The sequence below is a fragment of the Canis lupus genome, chromosome 11, assembly GCF_048164855.1.
Source record: "Canis lupus baileyi chromosome 11, mCanLup2.hap1, whole genome shotgun sequence".
Lineage (NCBI taxonomy): Eukaryota > Metazoa > Chordata > Mammalia > Carnivora > Canidae > Canis > Canis lupus.
Window position 1 is genome coordinate 15,796,280 of NC_132848.1, and position 20,471 is coordinate 15,816,750.

General features: G+C 38.0%; 2 long non-coding RNA genes across 2 annotated transcripts in view; one reads left to right on the forward strand and one right to left on the reverse strand.

Annotated features, from left to right (window-relative positions):
- The window catches only part of LOC140642557 (uncharacterized), a 117,889-nt gene that overhangs the window by 94,393 nt on the left and 3,025 nt on the right, over positions 1-20,471 (reverse strand). The gene's annotated exons all lie outside the window — the stretch shown is intronic.
- LOC140642548 (uncharacterized) lies at positions 1,421-20,186 on the forward strand. Its single transcript, XR_012038995.1, has 4 exons — positions 1,421-1,645; positions 17,332-17,443; positions 17,920-18,005; positions 18,302-20,186. It is a non-coding gene; the product is annotated as an uncharacterized lncRNA (long non-coding RNA).

Sequence of the window (20,471 nt, forward strand, 5' to 3'; positions counted from 1 at the left end):
CAATCATAAAATCTTAAAAATTATAAATTGGATCTTATTAAAGTCGAAACTTCTGATCTTCAAAAGGCGTTCTTAACAAAAATGAAATACTAAGCCATGGGTTGGCAGGTAATATTCACAATTTGTGTACCTGACAAAGGATGTTATCCAAAATACATAAACTCAATAAGGCAAACCAATTAAAAAATGAGAAAAGACGTGAGCATACACTTCATAAAAGAAGAAATATAATGGTTAATAAGCACATGGAAAGATTTTCAACATTCATCATCAGGAAAATGCAACCTAGAATCACATGATATTCCACTATATGCCTACTAGAAGAGCTAATTTTTTGTATATTTTTTTATTGGAGTTCGATTTGCCAACATATAGTATGACACCCAGTGCTCATCCCGTCAAGTGCCCCCCTCAGTACCCATCACCCAGTCACCCCAATCCCCCACCCACCTCCCCTTCTGCAACCTTTTGTTCGTTTCCCAGAGTTAGGAGTCTCTCATGTTTTGTCACCCTCTATGATTTTTCCCACTCAATTTCTCTCCTTTCCCCTATAATCCCTTTCACTATTTTTTATATTCCACATATGAGTGAAACTATATCATGGTTGTCCTTCTCCAATGGACTAGAAGAGCTAAAATTAAAAAGACTAAATAACTATTAGCAAGAATGTGGAACAGCTATAAGTCTCATATGTTGTTGGTAGAAATGTGAGTCTGACAGTTCCTTTTAAGTTAAATATATGCCTATCATTTGATCCTAGGAGTCATTCCACTCATTGGTATTTACCCAAGAGAAGTAGAAGCATATGACTCCATATAAAGACATGTACATGACTAGTCCCAGTAGTTGTATTTGCAATAGTCTGAAACTAAAAACAACCCAAATGGTTATCAATAGGTGAGTGGATAACTATACATATCTCTATCTACCTCTATCTCTATATTTATGCAGTATGACTATATATATATATATATATATATATATATATATATACACACACACACGATAGAATGAAAACGAACAAATACTAATACGTATGATTGCATAGGTAAGTATCAGAAACATTATGTTGAGTTAAATAAGCCAGATACTAAAAAATATACTTTTTGCTTCCATTTCAGTAAAATTCTAAAACAGGCAAAACTAATCCAGAGTGATAAAACACAAAATAATGGTGGCCTGGGCTGAGGGGTGGAGGAAGAGGCCAAGGGAACGTCTTTGGGTGATGGAAATGTTCCATAATTTAATTATGATGGTTAAAGAGAAGTGAATTAATTTCCCACCATGTGTCAGCTTACACTTAAAACGAGTGCTGTTTTATTGCCTATAAATATGCCTCAGTTTAAGATAAACACACTAGTCTAGGTAATAAGTGTTAGAGAGGTTCAGGGATGAGAGGCATCATTAGATACTTGACAGTTTAGAACGTAGGAATGTCAGGCCTGGCTAAACTGTGAAAGGCAGCTGAGATGGTCGGGAGATCACGCTGGAGTGAGTGTGGGTCTGACCATCCAGCTTTGAGGACTCTTCCTCTCGTCTAAACTTTGTTTTTACAGATCATAAGAGGCTGAAAAGTGTTTCTCTGTTATGCTGAAGATCACAGAGTATTCAGGAACGGGGCCAAATGAGAATTCCTTGTGTTGTGGTGAGAAAGCAACTTACGATTTCTTTCTAATAAGTTACAAACAGACTCAGGACACTCAAAGAATGTCTGGCACTAAGCTGCTTTGAACGGTGTGAGAGGCTTCTTCATCTAAGAAAGGCTTCCGAGTGGATCTGAAGAGTTTTGTTTGTTTGCTTTTTCCTTTTGGACAGAGAAAAGGCCTGAGATAGTCTAAAAGGTTAATGTTAGAGCTAATAATGCATGCTCCTCTTTTTACTTTTTCCTTTTGCCCAAAATGGTGTGTGACTTTTAATGTAAGTCATAGACTTCAAATTCTTTGAGTTTTGATTGCTTCTTTCCTTTTCGAAAGTGTAAGATTCCTTGGATTATCTGTTCTTCACTGGAAAGCCTTCTCTCTTGTTCTCTCTCCCTCTCTGTGTTACTATAATTTAACTCTTAAATTTTAGATAGTTGAGATTCACATGCAGTAATGCAGAAATGACTCAGAAACATCGTGTGTATTCATCACCCTGCTTCCCCCAGTGTTAACCTCTTGGATAACTATGGTATGATAACACAACTGGGAAGCTGGCATTGACTACAATCCATGGACCTTATTCAGATTTCACCAGTTTTACGGACACTCATTTGAGAGTGTGTTATGTGTGTGTACTTAATTCTACGTAATTTTGTCACATGCGTAGATTCATGTGACCTTTGCAGGTCAGGATGTAAAACAGTTCGGTCACCACAAAAATCCTTTTTGTAACTACACCCCCTTTACTCCCATTCACTCTTACTGCTGTATATAACCTCCAAGAACTTCTTCATTTATATAATTTTATCATTTAATGACTGCTATAGAAATGGGATTATATAGTATATAACCTCTTGGGAATAATTTATTTTCACTCAGCATAATTCCCTGGAGATTCATCTTACCTGTTGCATGTAACAAGAGTTCATTCTTTTCAATGCTGAGTTCTAGCTCATAGTATGGGTATACCAGTTTGTTTGACTCTTCACTCAGGACATTTGGATTGTTTCTAACTTTTGGCTATTATGAATAACACTGTTATGAATATCCAAAGACAGGTTTCTGTGCAAACATAAATTTCCATTTCTCTGGGATAAATGCTGTAGAGTAGAATTATAGTGCATGGTAACCGTGTTTCATTTTTTTTTTGAAACTGCCAAATTGTTTTCCAGTATAGCACAACAATTTAACATTAGCATTAGCTATGTATGAGTGATCCAATTGCTCTAGATCCTTGATAGCATTTGATGTTGTATTTTTTTTATTGTAGCCATTCTGATCGGTATGTAGTGATAGCTAATCATGGCTTAATTCACATTTCCTTGATGGATTTGCACTAGGCCTACAGATAAATTTGGAGAGAACTGATAACTTTACTAGGCTGAGTCTTCCAGTCTATGAACATGGTATTCTCTCTATTTAGATTATTGACTTCTTTTCTCAGCATTTGCATTTTTCGGTATACAGACAGTGTGCAAGTATTATAAAGTTTATCCCTAAGTATTTCATTTTCTTTGGAAAAGTTATAAATGTGTTTTAATTTTAGTTTTCTTTTTTTTAAGATTTTATTTATTCATGAGAGACACAGAGAAAGAGAGGCAGAGACATAGGCAGAGGGAGAAGCAGGCTCCCTGTGGGAAACCCAATGTAGAGCTCGACCCCAGGACCCCAGGATCATGCCCTGAGCCACATGCAGATGCTCAATCACTGAGGTACCCAGGTGCCCCTAATTTTAGTTTTCATATGTTCATTGTTACTATATAGAAATGACATTGACTTCTGTGTGTAGATCTTTTATCCTGTGATACTTCTGAAATCATTTTTTAGGTCCTAGGAGTTTTGTTTTTGTAGCATCCTTGATATTTTTAAAATAGACAATCATGAAATCTGCAAACAGTTTTATTTATTCCTTGCCAAGTTCTGTGCCCTTTCTTTCCATTTCTTGCCTTATTGCAGTGGCCACAACTTATAGTGCTATGTTGAATAGGAGTGGTGAGAAACGAATCTTTGCTTTATTCCCTAACTTAGGGGAAAGTATTCATCATTTACCATTAAGAATGATTTTTTTTTTTAGATTTTATTTATTCATGAGAGACACACACACACAGAGGCAGAGACACAGTCAGAGGGAGAAGCAGGCTCCATGAAGGGAGTCTGATGTAGGACTTGATCATGGGGCTCCAGGATCACACCCTGGGCCGAAGGCAGATGCTAAACTGCTGGCCGCCCAGGGATCCTCAAGAATGATTTTTAAAGTATTTTTTTTAAAAGATGTTCTTTATCAAGTTGAGGTAGATATTTCCTGTCCTTAATTTGATTAGAGTTTTAAAGTTATGAATGAGTATTGGGTTTTGCCAAATAATTTTTTTCTGCATTGATTGATACAATCATACCATTTCCTCCACCTCATTCTGTAAGTTGAGAGTTTACGGTGATGAAGTTTGCTATGAAAATTGAGTCTTGGTGAAAAGCCTGGTGTCAGTCATGGCTAGGAAAAATAAGGGAGAATGTTGGAAGAAAATAAAGTCCAAAGAATGGATTCATAACAGTACAGAAATTTTGTATTGTACATTATAGTTGGCAGAGGAAGGATGGTGGAATTAAATGTGAATTCTTAATAAATGATGGTACAGAAAAGTATATATGTATATTTGAGTTCTGGAGTAAAGAGGAACGTATTACTTATTGAAACACAAGCGCCACTATTTTCTGGGATTCACTGTGCCTTAAAAATATGATACATTCATTTTAATAACTAATATTAAACAATAATATTTCTTCAACTTTGCAGGGACCTACAGTCTATTGAATCTACCTTATTTTCATTGTCTTTAACTCTCATACCCTTATTTTCCTGCTTATTCGGTCTTGATTCCACTGTACATTTTTATGATTGCTCCCTTGCTGATACCCGTTATCTTCCACTCCCCCCCCCCATCTCTATTGCAGCTGCCTGAAACTTAATTCTATTAAATTCAATTCTTTAGCTATTCTGGAGCTGCATCCACATGGCATAGAGTGCCTCCAGAAAAACTTTAAATTTGTTTCTACTAATACCCTGTGGGCACTTAGGTCCATAATCTTAAAGCCCAACATTTCCATTTTATGTTTACTTATCTTTGTAGATTATTATAGAATATATTTTGCCCTTTTCCTCAATACCTTCATATCCATTCAGTTGGTGACCTTGCTTCCTATTTGCACTGAGAAAATAGAAACATCTGGGAGAGAATGTTCACAAGCACCCACTATCATATGTACTCACTTAACTCTTCTGGGTTCCCACAGATGAACTGTCTGTCCTCAAACCAAGGCCCACCCCTTTACTTCTAGAACTCATCCTCTCACACCCATGCTAGGACATAATTCCAGCAACTCTAACCATTCTTTCATGCACCAAGTTTTCTCCCTGACTGGGTCATTCCCATCAGCATATAAGCCTGTTATCATTAACCCGCCTTACCCAAACCATCTCTTAATCCTACATCCTCTTCTGGATAATGTCCATTTCTTTACCACCTTCTACAGAAAATAAATGCTAGAAATATTTGCCTGTGCTCTTCAGCTACTACTGATCTCTTCCCATTCATTCTTGAACCCTCTCCAATTAGGCTTTTGCCTCCAACCATCTACTAAGCCTGATCACCTGAGGGTCACTAATGGCCTCCACATTGCCAAAAATAATGATCAATTCTTTGATCACATATTCTTAACTATCAGCAACATAAACACAACAATCTTGGTCTTCCTCTCACACCTGGTTCTCTCTAAGCCTTTGCTATCTCAATAAATCTCAACCCCATTCTGCTCGTTGCACAGATCAAAATCGGGCATCAGCCTTGAGGTTTCTCACTCATACCCCAAGTACAAGTAGCAAAATCAAAACTCTTCTCACCACTTCTACTTGTATCATCACAGTCCAAACCACAGGCATCTCTTGCACAGACGATTTCGATTGCCTCAAAACTGTTCTTTCTCCTTTCTCTGCACAGACAATTTCAATTGCCTCAAAACTGTTCTTTCTCCCTTCTCCTTATATGAATTCTCATCAAGTCCACCACAATTTCTCTAGAACTCACAACAGATTATATCATTCCTTCATCTTGAAACTCTCCAATGGCTTTTGATCACTCAGAATAAAGGCAAAGTTTTTGTAAAAGCCTACAAAACTTTACACAATGTTGGTTCCACATTATCTTCTGAGTCACCTCCTTTTTCTGTCCAATTTGCTGTACTCCAGCCCCACAGGTCTCCTCACCATGTCTCAAACACCCCAGTCACATTCTTGAGGCCTTTGCTCTTGCTGTTCCCATTCCCTCAGTGATGTACCCATCTCACATTGTTCAAATGTGAGGACTGTCATCTCTAATCTTTCTGGACCTATCAGTATACTCCTTCTCCTATTTTCATTTATTTTACTTATTTTTTTTTCATTCCCTGTCTCCCATATTAGAATGCAAGCTCCACGAGGTCAGGCACTTTAATCCATTTTGCTCACGACGCCAAGGACAGTATCTGCTGCACTCTTGTTTCTTAATAAATATTAGTCAAATAAATGAATACATATGTAAGTTAAATTACAGAGATGATAATGTTGGGGCAAGTTTCAGAAAAGAAATCTTATGATCTAATGCCTACATTAGGGACCATACTGAAAAGAGATGAGTGTAGGTTGGGGAATGCATCCCAGGCCCCTCCTTGTGGTACCCATAATATGAAAGGAAAGCTGTAGTTGTTTGAGAGGTGTGAGGGGGAACCCTGGGCTAGAACAGAGACCTGGGATTCTCTTCAGCACAGAGATGCAGCTGAATGAGTGGGGCTACTGGATGAAATCAAGCAACAGCACTCACACCAGCTATGTGTCAATACTGCACCACATGAAATAAGTAGTAAGCGTGGTAGGCAGTTTAGGCTGCAATACTTCTTGAGGACAGAGATCTCAAAGGGAATGAAGATATTAGCAATGGTTCTCACGATGCCACAAATAGTGCTGCTTAGCAGCTTTGTTTTTTTACCAGCATCATCATTGTCATCATCATCATCATCATCATCATCATCATCATCATCAAATCAGAGTGCCTATAGGAGGAAAGCACTGGGCTATTTAGTAGCATATTTCCTAAGTTTTTGTGAGGCGGGTTTTGGCAAGAGAACTCAACTATCTCTGCAAATAGAACTGGAGGCTCTTCCTCAGGTGCTTCTGGTATTTTATGAATGTTACTTGACATCTCAGACCATCTCTTTGTTTTCTTCTTTCTACCTCTCCTGTCATCACTACAGAATGGAGGGTGTTTTAATTATACTCAAGGTAATTTGAATTTAGATCTTCTGAGGGCTCTTCTAACAATTCCCTATATTTCTGACAAGCCCTGTTTGGAGTGGCAGACTGTTTCATAGTCCTGACTTAATGCAGGGGAAGATAGGTTAGACAGTAAAAAAAAAAAAAAAAAAAAGTTATAAAAGGGGCTTATGCTTCCAGTCTTGATTTCGTTTCTTTTTATATCTTAAGTGACAGGTTTGAGTACTTTAGATTATAGGGCATGCACAGTCGCTGGACTGCCCAGTTGTGTTAATTAATTTCAAGAACATTTTTACGTTCCTGGTCCAGAGAAGAGAGGAAGAAATAGTAATAAAGAAGAACAGGCAAGACAGACTGCTGGCTGGTGGAAGAAGAGTAGATGTGTAGACATGTTTCTCTCTTCTGACTTAACAGCTGCTACTTGGTCAACGGGGTGAGGCTCAGTTACTTTAGGTTTAGGATGGGTTCTTCCAGTAGGATGAATGGTGCTTCCAAAGTCAATAAATGAAGGAAGGAGGGAAGAAGAAGAGGAAAAGAAAGAAAAAAGATGAAAGCAGTTGTTGCAAAAGGTATTTTTAAAATATCTTTTGCTGTGTTTAAGATGGGTGCATGGGATATATCAGAGGACAAATGTGAATGAGCAAAACTGGTGCCTTTAGGATGCGGGGAGAGTAGATAAAATCTAAAAAGCATTGTGAAAAAGTTGATTGGTTGACATCGTATGATTAGTTCATCTTCTCTGACATGTTACGGATGCTGTTATTACTGTTTTTCAACCAATGTTCCTTTCCTGGCTTGTGTAATTTTGGAGTGGCACGCTGGGAGTTTAAAAAAGTACTAATGAGCCTGGACTTTTTTTTTAACTTTTTACTTTCAAATGATCTCAAACTCTCAGAAGAGTTTTATGAACAGCATGGCAAACTTAATACTTTCTTTGGGACCCCTGGTTCAAGTTTTGCTATTATTATTATATTATTATTATTGCTATTATTATATTATTATATTATTATTCTAATAATATCTTTACATGAACAAGTCCGACTCAGGACTACGCATTGTACTCCATCATATGTCTCTCCAGCCTCCTTCAGTCTGGAAGAGTTCCTCAGTTTCTACTTGACTTCATGATCTTGGCATTTCTGAAGGTCAGTTATTTTACAGAAGTTTTCTAAAGTTCTGTTTGTCTGACATTTCTTTCTGATTATAACCAGGTTATGAATGCTTTCTTTGCTCAAGTATTAAAGAAGTGATGTTGTAGGCTTCTCATTGTATCCTATCAGGTGGCACATGGCATCGATTTGTCCCACTACTGGTAATGTCAACTTTGGGCACTTGATTCCAATGGTAGGTGGTAGATTTTTCCACTACAAAGTTTTCTTTTCTTTTGTAGTTAATACATGGAGAGAGATACATTGCCACTGTGTAAGAGCCTGTTCCTCATCCTACTTTCATCCACTAATTTTAGCATTCATTGATGTGCCTTGCCTGAATTCCTCCTTTTTATTAATTGGAATTCCAATCTAAAAAAAGGTTTCTTCTCTTCCTTTTTATCTATTATTATATCAATGTGGATTCACGGATTCATATTTTATTCAGTGGACTATAATCTATTACTGTTATTTTTTAATTTTAATGCTCAAATTGTTCCATATTTAGTGAGTGGGAGTTTCTTCAAGTGGCTCCTGTGTTATTTGGTCATGTTCCCATCATTCTTTTGAGAACTTCCTTATGTTCAGGTACGGTAATATATTCAAAGCTCACTTTGTTTTTTCCCTGATCCTCCCTTAGAATTTGCAGTGAGCCTTGGAGAGATGTATTTAGAAACCAAGACTTGGGGATTAAGTTTGCTCATTGCTACTTAGGTGTTATTGCTTTTAGATCTTCTTACTGAATACACACATACACACACTTAAATATCTTTATATATCTATATTTACAAAACCATAAGTTTATATCTACTCTTTCAATTCTAATCCAATGACCCAACCTTACAGGGTTAATCTGAAATTTTCTCCCTTTTCATATTTGTATCTTCTTTCTCCAGCACTAAAAATCCCCACTCCCTGTGTTTGTAGCTAATTGTTCAGTCCTACTGAACTCTGACCTGCTCAGAAGTTTACCCTGTGTGAACCCTAAGTCCTCTCTGTTGCAAAGGAAGGCAGGTATTATCATTATTTCTAATTGGACTTTTTGCATTGGCTGGTTATTTTGGCATCATAGAAACATGGCAGTGAGTTGGTAAAACAGTGGACTTACAACATACTGATATTTTATTTACTCAACTTCAACTGAATTAAAAATCCTGAAAACATTGTATTATTGCACAAATTTATACTTACATCTATATGTATGTATATGTTGCACAAAACTATGGTTTACTGCCTTTTGACCCCGGTTTTAGGGGATTTTTCAAGGGCAAATTTGACCCCTAGGGGCTTTTCACTTTATATGATAATTTCAGAATCTAAATCCTATGTAAAGTATGACTCTACTCTATGGCCTAAATTGTCTCAAAATCTCGTTCCAGGAGAACACATCACTTTGGTTTCCAAAATTGAAGCTGAGAGGATCAGATACTGATTCTAGATTGTACCTACTTATTCAGAGAAAATGATATCAGTTTTGTTTGTTCATTCCCTCAAAAATGCAGATAATAATGCTTTCGATAAATATTCACGCCGTATTTGTAGGCCAGAGCTAGGGTCTTGGCTATGGGGTGACCCATTGGAGTGGCTCAAAGGGGCAATTCATAGTAGGCCATGCTGAAGGGAGTGCAGGCCAAGGAGTGCTGCTAGGAGAGGGGGGGAGGAGAGAAGCCTGAAACCAGGGAAGAAAGGCCAAGAAGCTGATGACAATACTACAGAAAGGAGTATGAGTTTATCCAACCTACGCTTACCCTATTTTCAGTTTACCCCCAAGTCTTGGCTTGCTTTACAGATACAGAAACGTATATATGTGTTTCCTGCCCTGAAGAAGATTTTATTCTAACACGGCAGAGTCACACCAACAGTTATATGATATCTCAGATGTCTTGCTGTAGTTTCTAGATTTGTGAATTTTGACAGTTGTTGCTGAATTGCTTTTCATAAGGTTAATAAGAGTTGCGAAGTCATTTCCGAATACTTCTTTAACAAGCCATTTCATACAGTATGTCATGTATTTGAAAGGCACAATTTAAGAAGGATTTAGGTAAGAACTTTTGACCTACCTAGGATAGTCTTTTTCCCTTGTTGAGTAGTTAAAAAGTACCAAGAAAGTAGATAATGGCTTTTTGAGAAAAACAAAAACCAAAAGCCCAAACCAGTGCCTCTCCTGGTTGCATTTTTCTAGATCTTGATGTACTGGACTGGATTCCCAAGGGTCCAGAGAATTATCTTTGAGTTAAAGCATCGTTAATTGTTATTTTGTTTACTGTTCATTATCTTAACATTTGTGAATGGCTATTGGGCACATGAAGGGTTTCCTCTTTTGTTTAAAGTTGTCTGGACTTTATAAAATCACGTGATAATTTCACAAGACACTTCTCCCCAGGGGATAACACGACTGCAGAAACCTATTTTGAGGATTAGGAAGAAATTAAAGATTACTCTTAAGTGGTTATCAGTAAACAAGCAGCGGTATCTGTGGCCTTTACCTTCAAGGAAATTCGATTTTAAAAAATGAGATTTGGCTCTTTCATCTTTATTTGTAGTTACTTCTTATTTGTTAGTGAGTCTTCTCTTATAGTCATTTCCCTTTGCTGACATACTTTCAGTTCTATAGAGTTTTTGGGCAAAAGCTATTAAAAAGCAAGTAAATCACCATGATGTTCTATATATATTACCTTTGCAAATAATTCCTTGGGCAAGAGCTCCAGACTAATAAATGAGAGCATGTGGATAATTTAGAATGGCTTTCTTTTTAGAACCAATTGCCTGGGAATTGAAAAATTCAAAGTGCTTTTTCATGGCGTTATTGTTTGAATTAATTAAAAAAAAAAAAAAAAGCACTTCATTTAGACCTGTTTCTGTGTCTCCTCAATTTGCTTTCTGGAGAAAGAACCAGGGAATGTTGCACTTTGGGAAAAATTTAATTAAGTCAGTTCACAATGGAACACCAGAAGATAAAATTCCTCAGGCCGATCCTTTTTGGGATCGTGGAAACAGACAGGAGGTGAAGATGCGCCGCCGGCCCGGTGTGTGCAGAGCACAGCCTCCCGTCTTGGGGAAGGCAGGAATGGAAAGGCTGCCGAAGTGAGGTTAAGGTCAAGATCACAATTCATTCCCTTGTTTTAATGCAATTTCAACTCGGCGAAACATATGAGGTGTGTCACGAGCATTAACATTTTGAGCCCTAGGCAATCAGATCCGAGGGCTCATTCTGTTCAATTCCTAATGCGGATTATATTTCATAATGTTGCTAGGACTTGATTATTTGCACATCCTAGAAGGTATAGCTCCGGCTCTGAACATTTGAAAGAGAACTGCTATAGAGCTGTGAACATTAAACAGATAATTACTATAGGTAAATCTCATAGAAATAAAGAAATGAGCCTATAATCACGGTGCTAGAATTATATATTTGGACGGCTATCATGCCAGCAGTTTAATTTGACTACCTTGGCAAGCGCTGAAAATGAAGGAGAGGCACAGAGAACTACCTGTGCATTTTATAAGCATTGCAGGGAAGCCCAGAGACAAATAAAACACCCCTTCGGACCATACAGAAACGTGCAGGCTTTTTGCATCTATTTATATCTATCTCTATATGTTTATAGAGATGAGCAAACACACACATACCCCCAAATAAGACATACTAGTCACAGAAAGTGTCTGTAAACATTAATGTTAACTTCTGCATATACACGGATTTCAAACACGTCCTTTACTTTAAAGGACTCTGTCACCGGACAGAGTAGATATGAAATCTGTTTTGTTGCTTTGTAATGTGCTTAAGGGAACCCCACCTGTTTAACATGAGTAATAAAAATGAGGAGGGGCTAAAATGCATTCCTAGAGTTTAGCTGGCAAATGGAGGTCGGGCCTACCTGGATGGGGTGCGGTCCCATCACTGCCACAACTGGGGTCCTGGGCGGCTCCTGAATGGTGCTGCACCACAGTTTGTTCAGCTTAAACTGAGGGCAGACACACCTTTATTATTAAAGCTAACGTGGAAGCAGGAGTGGAAAAATGGTCACTACTTTTCTGGGTCCCCAGAGAAGAAAGCCCTTCCCCTGGTTCTTAGGTTTTGCTTTTTAGGATAAATTCTAAGAATAGTGACTTATTCATGGTCCAGTAAAGGCTGAATGGAGGAGTAGAGGTGGAACAGTGCCCTTCCAAGGCACCTTTTAATTTGCTCCTGTACCAAATCCATGGGAAAGTGACTATGTGTCAGAATGTCATGGAAAAATTCGAATACCAAAGGATGTTAAAAAAAGTGACTTAATTAAAACGCACTTCCTGATTTGGAAAGTGCAATATGCTACTTTGGGAGACAAAGTGTAAGACTGGCTCAAGTTAGAAAATGACCAGGGAGTTAAATCCTAAAGTTTTTGCAGTTATTTGATATTATTTAGCTACTCTGTTTCTATAATGAGATTTTATTTTATTTTAAGATTCTATTTATTTATTCGTGAGAGACAGAGAGAGAGGCAGAGACATAGGCAGAGGGAGAAGCAGGCTCCCTATGGGGGAGCCTGATGCGGGACTCGATCCCGGGGCCCTGGTATCGTGCCCTGAGCCGAAGGCAGATGCTCAACCTCTGAGCCCCCCAGATGCCCCTAGATTTTAGCAAGCCTATCAAAATACTTAAATTTTGTTTGTTGTTGGTGTGCTTCCAGGATGGATAACTGTAGCTTATGATATTCAGGGTATAGGTCAAATTGGACGCTTTAGGCAAAATTTAAATTTTGCATTTAGGCAAAATTACTTTCTGAATAACACCTAGTACAACCTCCAATTCCTAATGGGGCAGGAGGAGTCCAGATATGGAATTTACACTTTGAGTGACCAGATTACACAATTCTCATCTCCTCTGAAATGACTCCATAAATGCCATTTCAAAATGTATTTCTTTGCCATATCACAGAAAACTTAGGAATAAATTCTAACATGTTTCGATGTTTCAAAGAGGACAAACTATTTTTTTTGTTTGGTTATTCAAAAGATTATTATAGCATCTCTAGTATATGGAGAATGTTAGAGAACATGGAACACATTTCCTGGGTGTCTCCAATAAAAGAGCCATTTCCACATATTGTACTAACTTCATCCTCTTTCCCTTTAACTTCAGCATAATTAAAACGGAGATTTGAGTAAAGTAACTCAATGCAAGTTAAATACAACGCTAGAGGGAAGCTATGGATCTAATGCAGATACAGGGGCTTCTTCTACAACAGGATTAGCAGCCTTTCAAATCACCTAGAATCAATTCTCATGGGACACTGTTGTAAAAATGAGGATACTGAGTCTAGAAAACACTTTTCTCATGGAAAAAAATCACAAGTCACAGCTTGCCACGTGCGTTACCCAAGATAAGTTTGCTGATTATCCTTCAAATGAGTATCAATTTTGGTGTAGACTCCAATATTTCCAACCTCTGAGAAACTGTTCTGGTGTCAGGAGTGGTCAATTGCCGAATTATGGCAAATATCTTCTCGTGAAGCGCTTGCTTCTCTGAGAAAACAAAGAAATTGCTTCGCCTCTGGGTTTTACTGCAATATTTTCTAAGACGAACTTTAACGCAACACAGGGAAAAAACAAAAACAAAAACAAAAAACAAAAAACAAAACCCAAACTCAAAAACCCTATATATTCATTGTCACTGGCTAACCCACAAGGTGGCACTAAAGAGAAAAGTGACAAAAGTGGAGATCACAGGCAACTTTTATATTAAATCGATTCTATTATGAGAACTAAACCAATTTCATGAAGTAGTCATCCAAATTTGAATATGCTAGTAATTCAAAATACTGATATTCAGGTTCATTGCTTGTTTCCTGCAGACTTTTTGGGGTCAAGAAGTTTCATTTAATCAAGCAGTTGGTTATTTTCAAAAACAGTGAGTAGTTTGAATATTTCTGTGTGGTTCTTTTGTAGGGAAGTTGTTTTTGTTCCCCCCATATATGCAGGCACTATGACCACTGTATGGTTATAAATTATGAACGTTTCCTTTTTATGTTTTTATACAGTGCCTAGCACTTACATATACACATATATGTAAAAATATAAATAGAATATATTCTTAATATGAATGTAAAAAACTAACATTATAATGACATAATGATCCAGATTTTTAGTATTTGTAGTCATAGCTTATAAGTAACTTTTCGAAAGCACCAAGGAAAAGGCATTTTAGCCAAAGTCTAGTTGCTTAAATTCTGAGAATAATTCCCCAATCCTGAAATACAAAATTTCACCTAACTTTCAAGGTAGGCAGGACAGTTATTCCCTGGATGTGAACAGGGAAGTGTTCTCAGGAAACCACGTACAGAGAAAGAAAAAAATGGTATGCCGGGGGCATCGCCGTGGTCCATAACCCTATAAGCAAAGATGCATGGGGAGCCTTATAGTGCCACGTGGTAGAGGGAAACAGTCTGAGCAGGAGCAAGGGGGAGGAGGCATAGACCAGAATAAGCAGCTATTGTTCAGTTCATGGTTAAGAGAAAGGGTATTCATGCACCAGCCTCAACCTTGAAGGGAAATATTATGCTCCATCTTTTTGCTTAGTTTCAAAGTAGGCATTCAATGAGTTGAAAAATAATGCAATTTTAATTTTTACTGTTATTTCATTAGATATTGTGAAATACTTTCCAACAGAAGATGTGCTTCTCGTCTGAAAATAATTGTCTTTGACTAGAATACCGACTCAGCAAAAACAGCATATGTTTTAAATTCTATTATTAAAAATAAAAAAGCACAGTGTAGATCAGAGTTGGCTTTCAAAAAATTCACAAGTCTATGACCTTAGGATTCGTGATATTTTGCTAAGAGAGAAAAACTTCGCCATGTTTCTTCTAATTTATCAACCCGCTTGCACTGATCATTTGCTGCTCAAATTTAAGAAAATACTGTGATTACCCCATTTAAAGAGCTACAGTAATAAACATTTACATATCAGGAAAGTGTAGGTGTAAAGAGAGGTGCTGTCAAGTGTAGGAAGCACAGATTTTTTTTTATGTAGAGAAGTGCAGATTTTGATGAATTATATATTTTATTATTAAATGGAAGAAGAGTTAATAAATGATGGGAAAAGAGAGGGGAAAACCCATGTATCAAAAGATACATATAGAAGAAATAAAATGGGATATTTTATGTCTTCATGAGACTTTACATTAATATTGATATATGTGCCTTTGAAGCAGATTTTTTTTTTTTTGTGGTTTCAAAGAGATGAGGTACCCTTCAAATCATGTAAATTTGAGTTGTCAAATAAGCCTGGGTCAAAGATACATTTTTTAATGCATTCAAGAGGTAAGATTTCTAAGGCAGATAAACTGCTGGTTCTGCAGTATGGAAATAAGCTACAGTCGTCAACTCTTTCAACTACTTACTTCTCAATCCAGGGTGAATAATGCTCTCCTTTTTTCTTTGTCATTATTTTGTAAAATTATAATTATTATTCTACTCAGGGTCATACTACATTTTCTCTATTTATTCATCTTATTTTTTTAAGCATTTTATTTATTCATTCGAGAGAGAGAGAGAGAGAGAGAGAGAGAGAGGGGAGGGGCAGAGGGACGGGGGGGGGGGGGGGGAGAAGCAGACTCCCCTGCTGAACCGGGAGCCCAACTTGGGCTGGATCCCAGGACCTGGAGATCATGACCTGAGCTGAGGGCACACACACACCCCCGGGGGGGGGGGGGGTGGAGGGAGGAGACAGGGTGCTTTGGCCCTAGGCTGTACCTCCAGCCCTCTGCCTGGCGCTGACTTCCCAATCTGTGCAGCAAGAACCGACTATGCAATCGGACGGTGTACACCTGGCTCATCTTTTATTTATTTATTTATTTAATTAAAAAAAATTTTTTTTTTTGGCTCATCTTTTAGAGGGTAGGATGGCCTGCTGGTGAAGAGACATTGCCTAATTTGGAATTCCAGCTCCGCCACCTAGTAATTAAATGCCTGTGGGCAAGGTATTTCTTTTCACTAGGCCTCAATTTCTTCATCTATCAAATGGAGGAAGTAGCAGCACTGACCTATGGATTTATTGTCACGATGAAATAGGCTAGCATAAAGCGCGTAGACAAATAACTGGTGCAGGATGAGCACTTGAAACTTTCTTTTTTAAAAATTAAAAAAAAATTTTTTTTAATTTTAATTTTATTTTTTTTCACTTGAAACTTTCTTAGATGTGATCAGTCGTTAATTTTTCCTGCCATATTTATCTAGAAACATGGATTTGAACAACTGAAATTCATGGTAAAAGCTGTATTGGTATATTTACTATTCAGATTTTTTTATTTATTTTATTTTTTATTTTTTATTTTATTTTTTTTATTCTTTTTTTATTCAGATTTTTTTAAAGATTTATCTATTTATTTAATTTTTAAAAGATTTTATTTATTTATTCATTCATGAGACACACACACACACACACACACACACACACAGGGAGAGAGAGAGAGACAGAGACACAGGCAGAGGGAGAAGCAGGCTCCATGCAGGGAGCCTGACGTGGGGCTCGATCCTGGGACCCCAGGATCACGCCCTGGGCTGAAGGCAGCACTAGACTGCTGAGCTATCCAGGCTGCCCCAAAAGTTACCCTATTTCTATTCTGTTTATAGGATTTAGCATATATTATGCTTTCAGGTTTCGTGAATAAACTGTGGACATTTCCATGACATTTTTTTTCGCCTTTTAATGCAGATTTCTTACTGAAATCGTAAACCAAAGAGCCCATGGTGAGCACTGAAGAGTTTTAACCTAGTGTTAGAAACCACAAATAACAATACAACTTTCTTGGGGTCTTAATTCCCTCCTCTCTGGATAGAACACTTAATGCTGGAATTGGGAGTGACCCTGTGGATCTTTGGTTATATTCTTGTTTATATTCGCCATCTAGAGGGCTCTTCTGTGCTGTAAGACTTGTTCTGTTTGGTGAAAGTGTAGTCATGAGGCTTCCTCCTAGGACTGATAACACGTAGTAATCTAAGCAGGTTAGGCAATGTTTCCTTTTTTTTTTTTTTTTTTTTAAGCACTCGATAATTTGACAGATTTTACTTGAGAAAAATAGAATCAAACTCAGATACAATTTACTTTCAGAATAACATTTTTAAATAAACAGAAGCCAGACAACCAACAGTTAAATCACGGTGTCAATTGTGGTTGGCAAATTACAGACACCATGAACCTGCTCGGTCTCAATTATGGCTCATTTTAAATGGTTCTCCTCTTTCCCTCTTTAATATCTTGAAGAATATTCTGTCTAGAAGAGTATTTCTTATGTGAAGCCCCTCAACAACACCAGCAGACGCAGTGGTTACGTGGTATGAAATTCTGAAATGATGCAATCATAAACACTAATAAGGTGAGTTTCCTCAAATTAAAAATTCCATCAAAATTATCACAATCTCCGGGTGCTGGGCTGGCTCGGCCAGTAGGGCCTGGGACTCTGGATCTCAGCGTTGTGAGTTCAAGCCCCACAATGGGCGTGGAGCCCACTTAAGAAAAACTTTTCACAATCTCCAATTTCAAACTGCCTTTTTATAATTGCCACATGGCGGCACCACTTCAGCTCCTAAGCAGGCTCCTGCCATTCACCGCCGCCTTGGTCTCTAACTGTGTGGGGTCTTCAGGAACACAGGCCGCTTGGAGCAGCAGCGCTGGTTTTCTCCCGGACCCCTGCATGTTTTTTGCTAATACCACGTATTCTTATAAAGCCTCTACCCACAGAAGTTCGAGTTTTTAATTGAATTTTCTTGGCTTCTCGATAGAGAAGGTTCATTAAAAATCACTCGAGAGCATAAAGAGACTCGTGTGTTAGCTTTGGAATTTCTTTTGCAGACTTTGAGAAGCAGAAGAGACCTCGGAGCTACCTAACTCCGACACCTTAACATCAAGACCCTGAGTTATAACATAACTAGGTGAAGGTAAGTAGGGGGGTTAGGGCAGAGTGGGGATTAGGGCAGAGTGGGATTTAGTTCTCTCTTCTGAGCCAAGCTGCTTCTGGATGTGCAGAGCTAAGCACACCTGGAAGGCCAAGTACCTAAGGCCCCTGAAATTGTGGCTCCACATACAAACCAGAGTGAAAGAGAAAAAGCACTTCTGGTGTGAACAACCAAGGAGGAAAGATGGGCCAGTGCATTCACTGAAGGTAGTTCATTTTGTGGTTATTTATTTATTTATTTATTTATTTTTGAAGATAGTTCATTTTGATTATTTACAGGACCCGGGGATTCATTTCATCAACACAACTTCTGTTGGCCTCACGTCTATTAAAACGCTCACACTTGTACGAGTCCCCACATGAGGTATGGCTACAAAATGCCTTTAAAGACATTCGTCAGCTAAAGAAATAACCAGAAAAGCCTCCCAACAAATAACTGTGTTTCTGAGAGAAGCGTCAGGCACTTTGGAAAGGCCCATCCCACCGAAAGGCTCTAGCATTCAGCAAAGTCAACGCTATCTCCGATTTAGTGATTGACAACAGGGAAGGCAGCTTCATTCTAGGAATACCCGCGAGTCATCTCTTTGCTATTTTTGTGAGGTACACAGTCTGAAATTTTGCCTCTTTTGTTTCCTTGGTTCGAGGATAGAATGGACACTCTCTAGAAAAACAATATTAAAAACTTATTTACAAAGTGGTTGCTTCTCAGCTGAAGGGTGCCACATACCTTCAGAAACAAACAAACAAACAAACAAACAAAAAACAAACACCCCAAACCTTACTGGAACCCTTTTGTGACATTGATATGTGATATGAGAGGAAGAAATATTTATCCACTTCACAGTGACTTTATTGGATTAAGTAGCAGTTTAAAGGAATTGATATTTTAATAAGTTGTGTCCACTCTATGTTCATAAGCTTGGGTCTGCTCCACTTGGGTTTCAGAAACAATCCATCCACTAATTTAATCACAGGCAGTAGTGACTTTGCTTATCGGTAAACATATACTTAAATTCCCAAATACCTGAGAGTTGCCTTGTAGTAATTTTCAGAAGTACGTAAAAACCTCAATAAAACACATACAAGATTCAAAAAGGTCTTTCTTCTTTGAATCTTTTCTCAACTGCGATCATTTTAGAGAAAGATCTTAGAGATCCTTGAGTGGATGGATGACCTCTTCATGTGGGTAGTGATTCTAAAAGCTCTAGGAGTTCCAGATTCCTCCGAGAATCCCAGTGAGTCGAACCCGTGGATTTTAGATCAAGAACCTTGAGTTGCCAGATTACACCCTGAGGTCAGAGGAGTCTGGTGACCTGCTAAGAGTCACACGGTGCTTTTTTGCCTGCCTGGACCATATTTCCCAATTCTGTGGAAAACAGACTAATAAATCCCAAGTCCTCAAGTCTTAAAATGCATCCAGCCAGATACATATGGACAGCGAGAGCATGGAGATTTAAAAACAGAGCAGAAAAAAGTAACGAACAGAATGTGGCATTTCCCTTGGTCTGTTGCTAACGGCCCACATACAACATGCTTAAAAAAAAAATCCCATCCTGGCACTTCTTTTTCATCATCATTTAAAAATGATTCAAACGGACCTTTGGAATGTACGGCATTGGGAATACATCCCATGTGGGGATAAACGGAAAAGAGCTTCCTTGAGCAGGGCTGTGTTTTCAGTGGTTGTCAGGCTGCAGTGCATGTGTATCCCATCTCTTTTGTTCGGTCATACTCGTAAAGCCAAACACAATATTTTAGTTGTATATTCTCAGGGCTACAACGCGAGTAGCATTTAACATTTCTTTTTGTAAGACAAATAATTATGGACATGGTTTTTAAAATGCCTTTAGGATTTGAAGATGTGAGAAAAACATGTAAAAGGGAATGACTTTATTCTTTATTTTCTATTTATTCTTTTTTTTTTCCCCCTTAGTGACTCTTAAGTCCATCACACTTTGTTTTACTAAAAGCTAGAGTCTCCTGCCTCTTAGTGACTACCTGGGGTGGGGGGGTTCTGAATATCGCCCCAATTCAAGTCTTTCACACCGATTCTCAGGCCTGGATGTCCCATCTACTCCTACACAGTGTGCATTATAATTTAAAACTTCAGTAAACTTAGAAAGCCCATAACCAGCCAATGGTCTAGGAACCTGTTTTGAGGCTCCTGCTTGTCAGCAAAACTTCCTATTGATAACTGTTTAAAAAAAAAAAAAAAAAGTTTAAGCAATTTCCCCCTAACACTAGAAACTGCAAAAAAAAAAAAAAAAAAAAAAAAAAAAGTCTAAGCAATTTCCCCCAACACTAGAAACTGCACACACACACACACACAAAAGTTTAAGCAATTTCCCCCAACACTAGAAACTGCACACACACACACATACACACACACACACAAAAGAGAAAAAAAGGAAAAAAAAAAAGAAAAAAGAAAAGTAACTGCGGCTGGGTG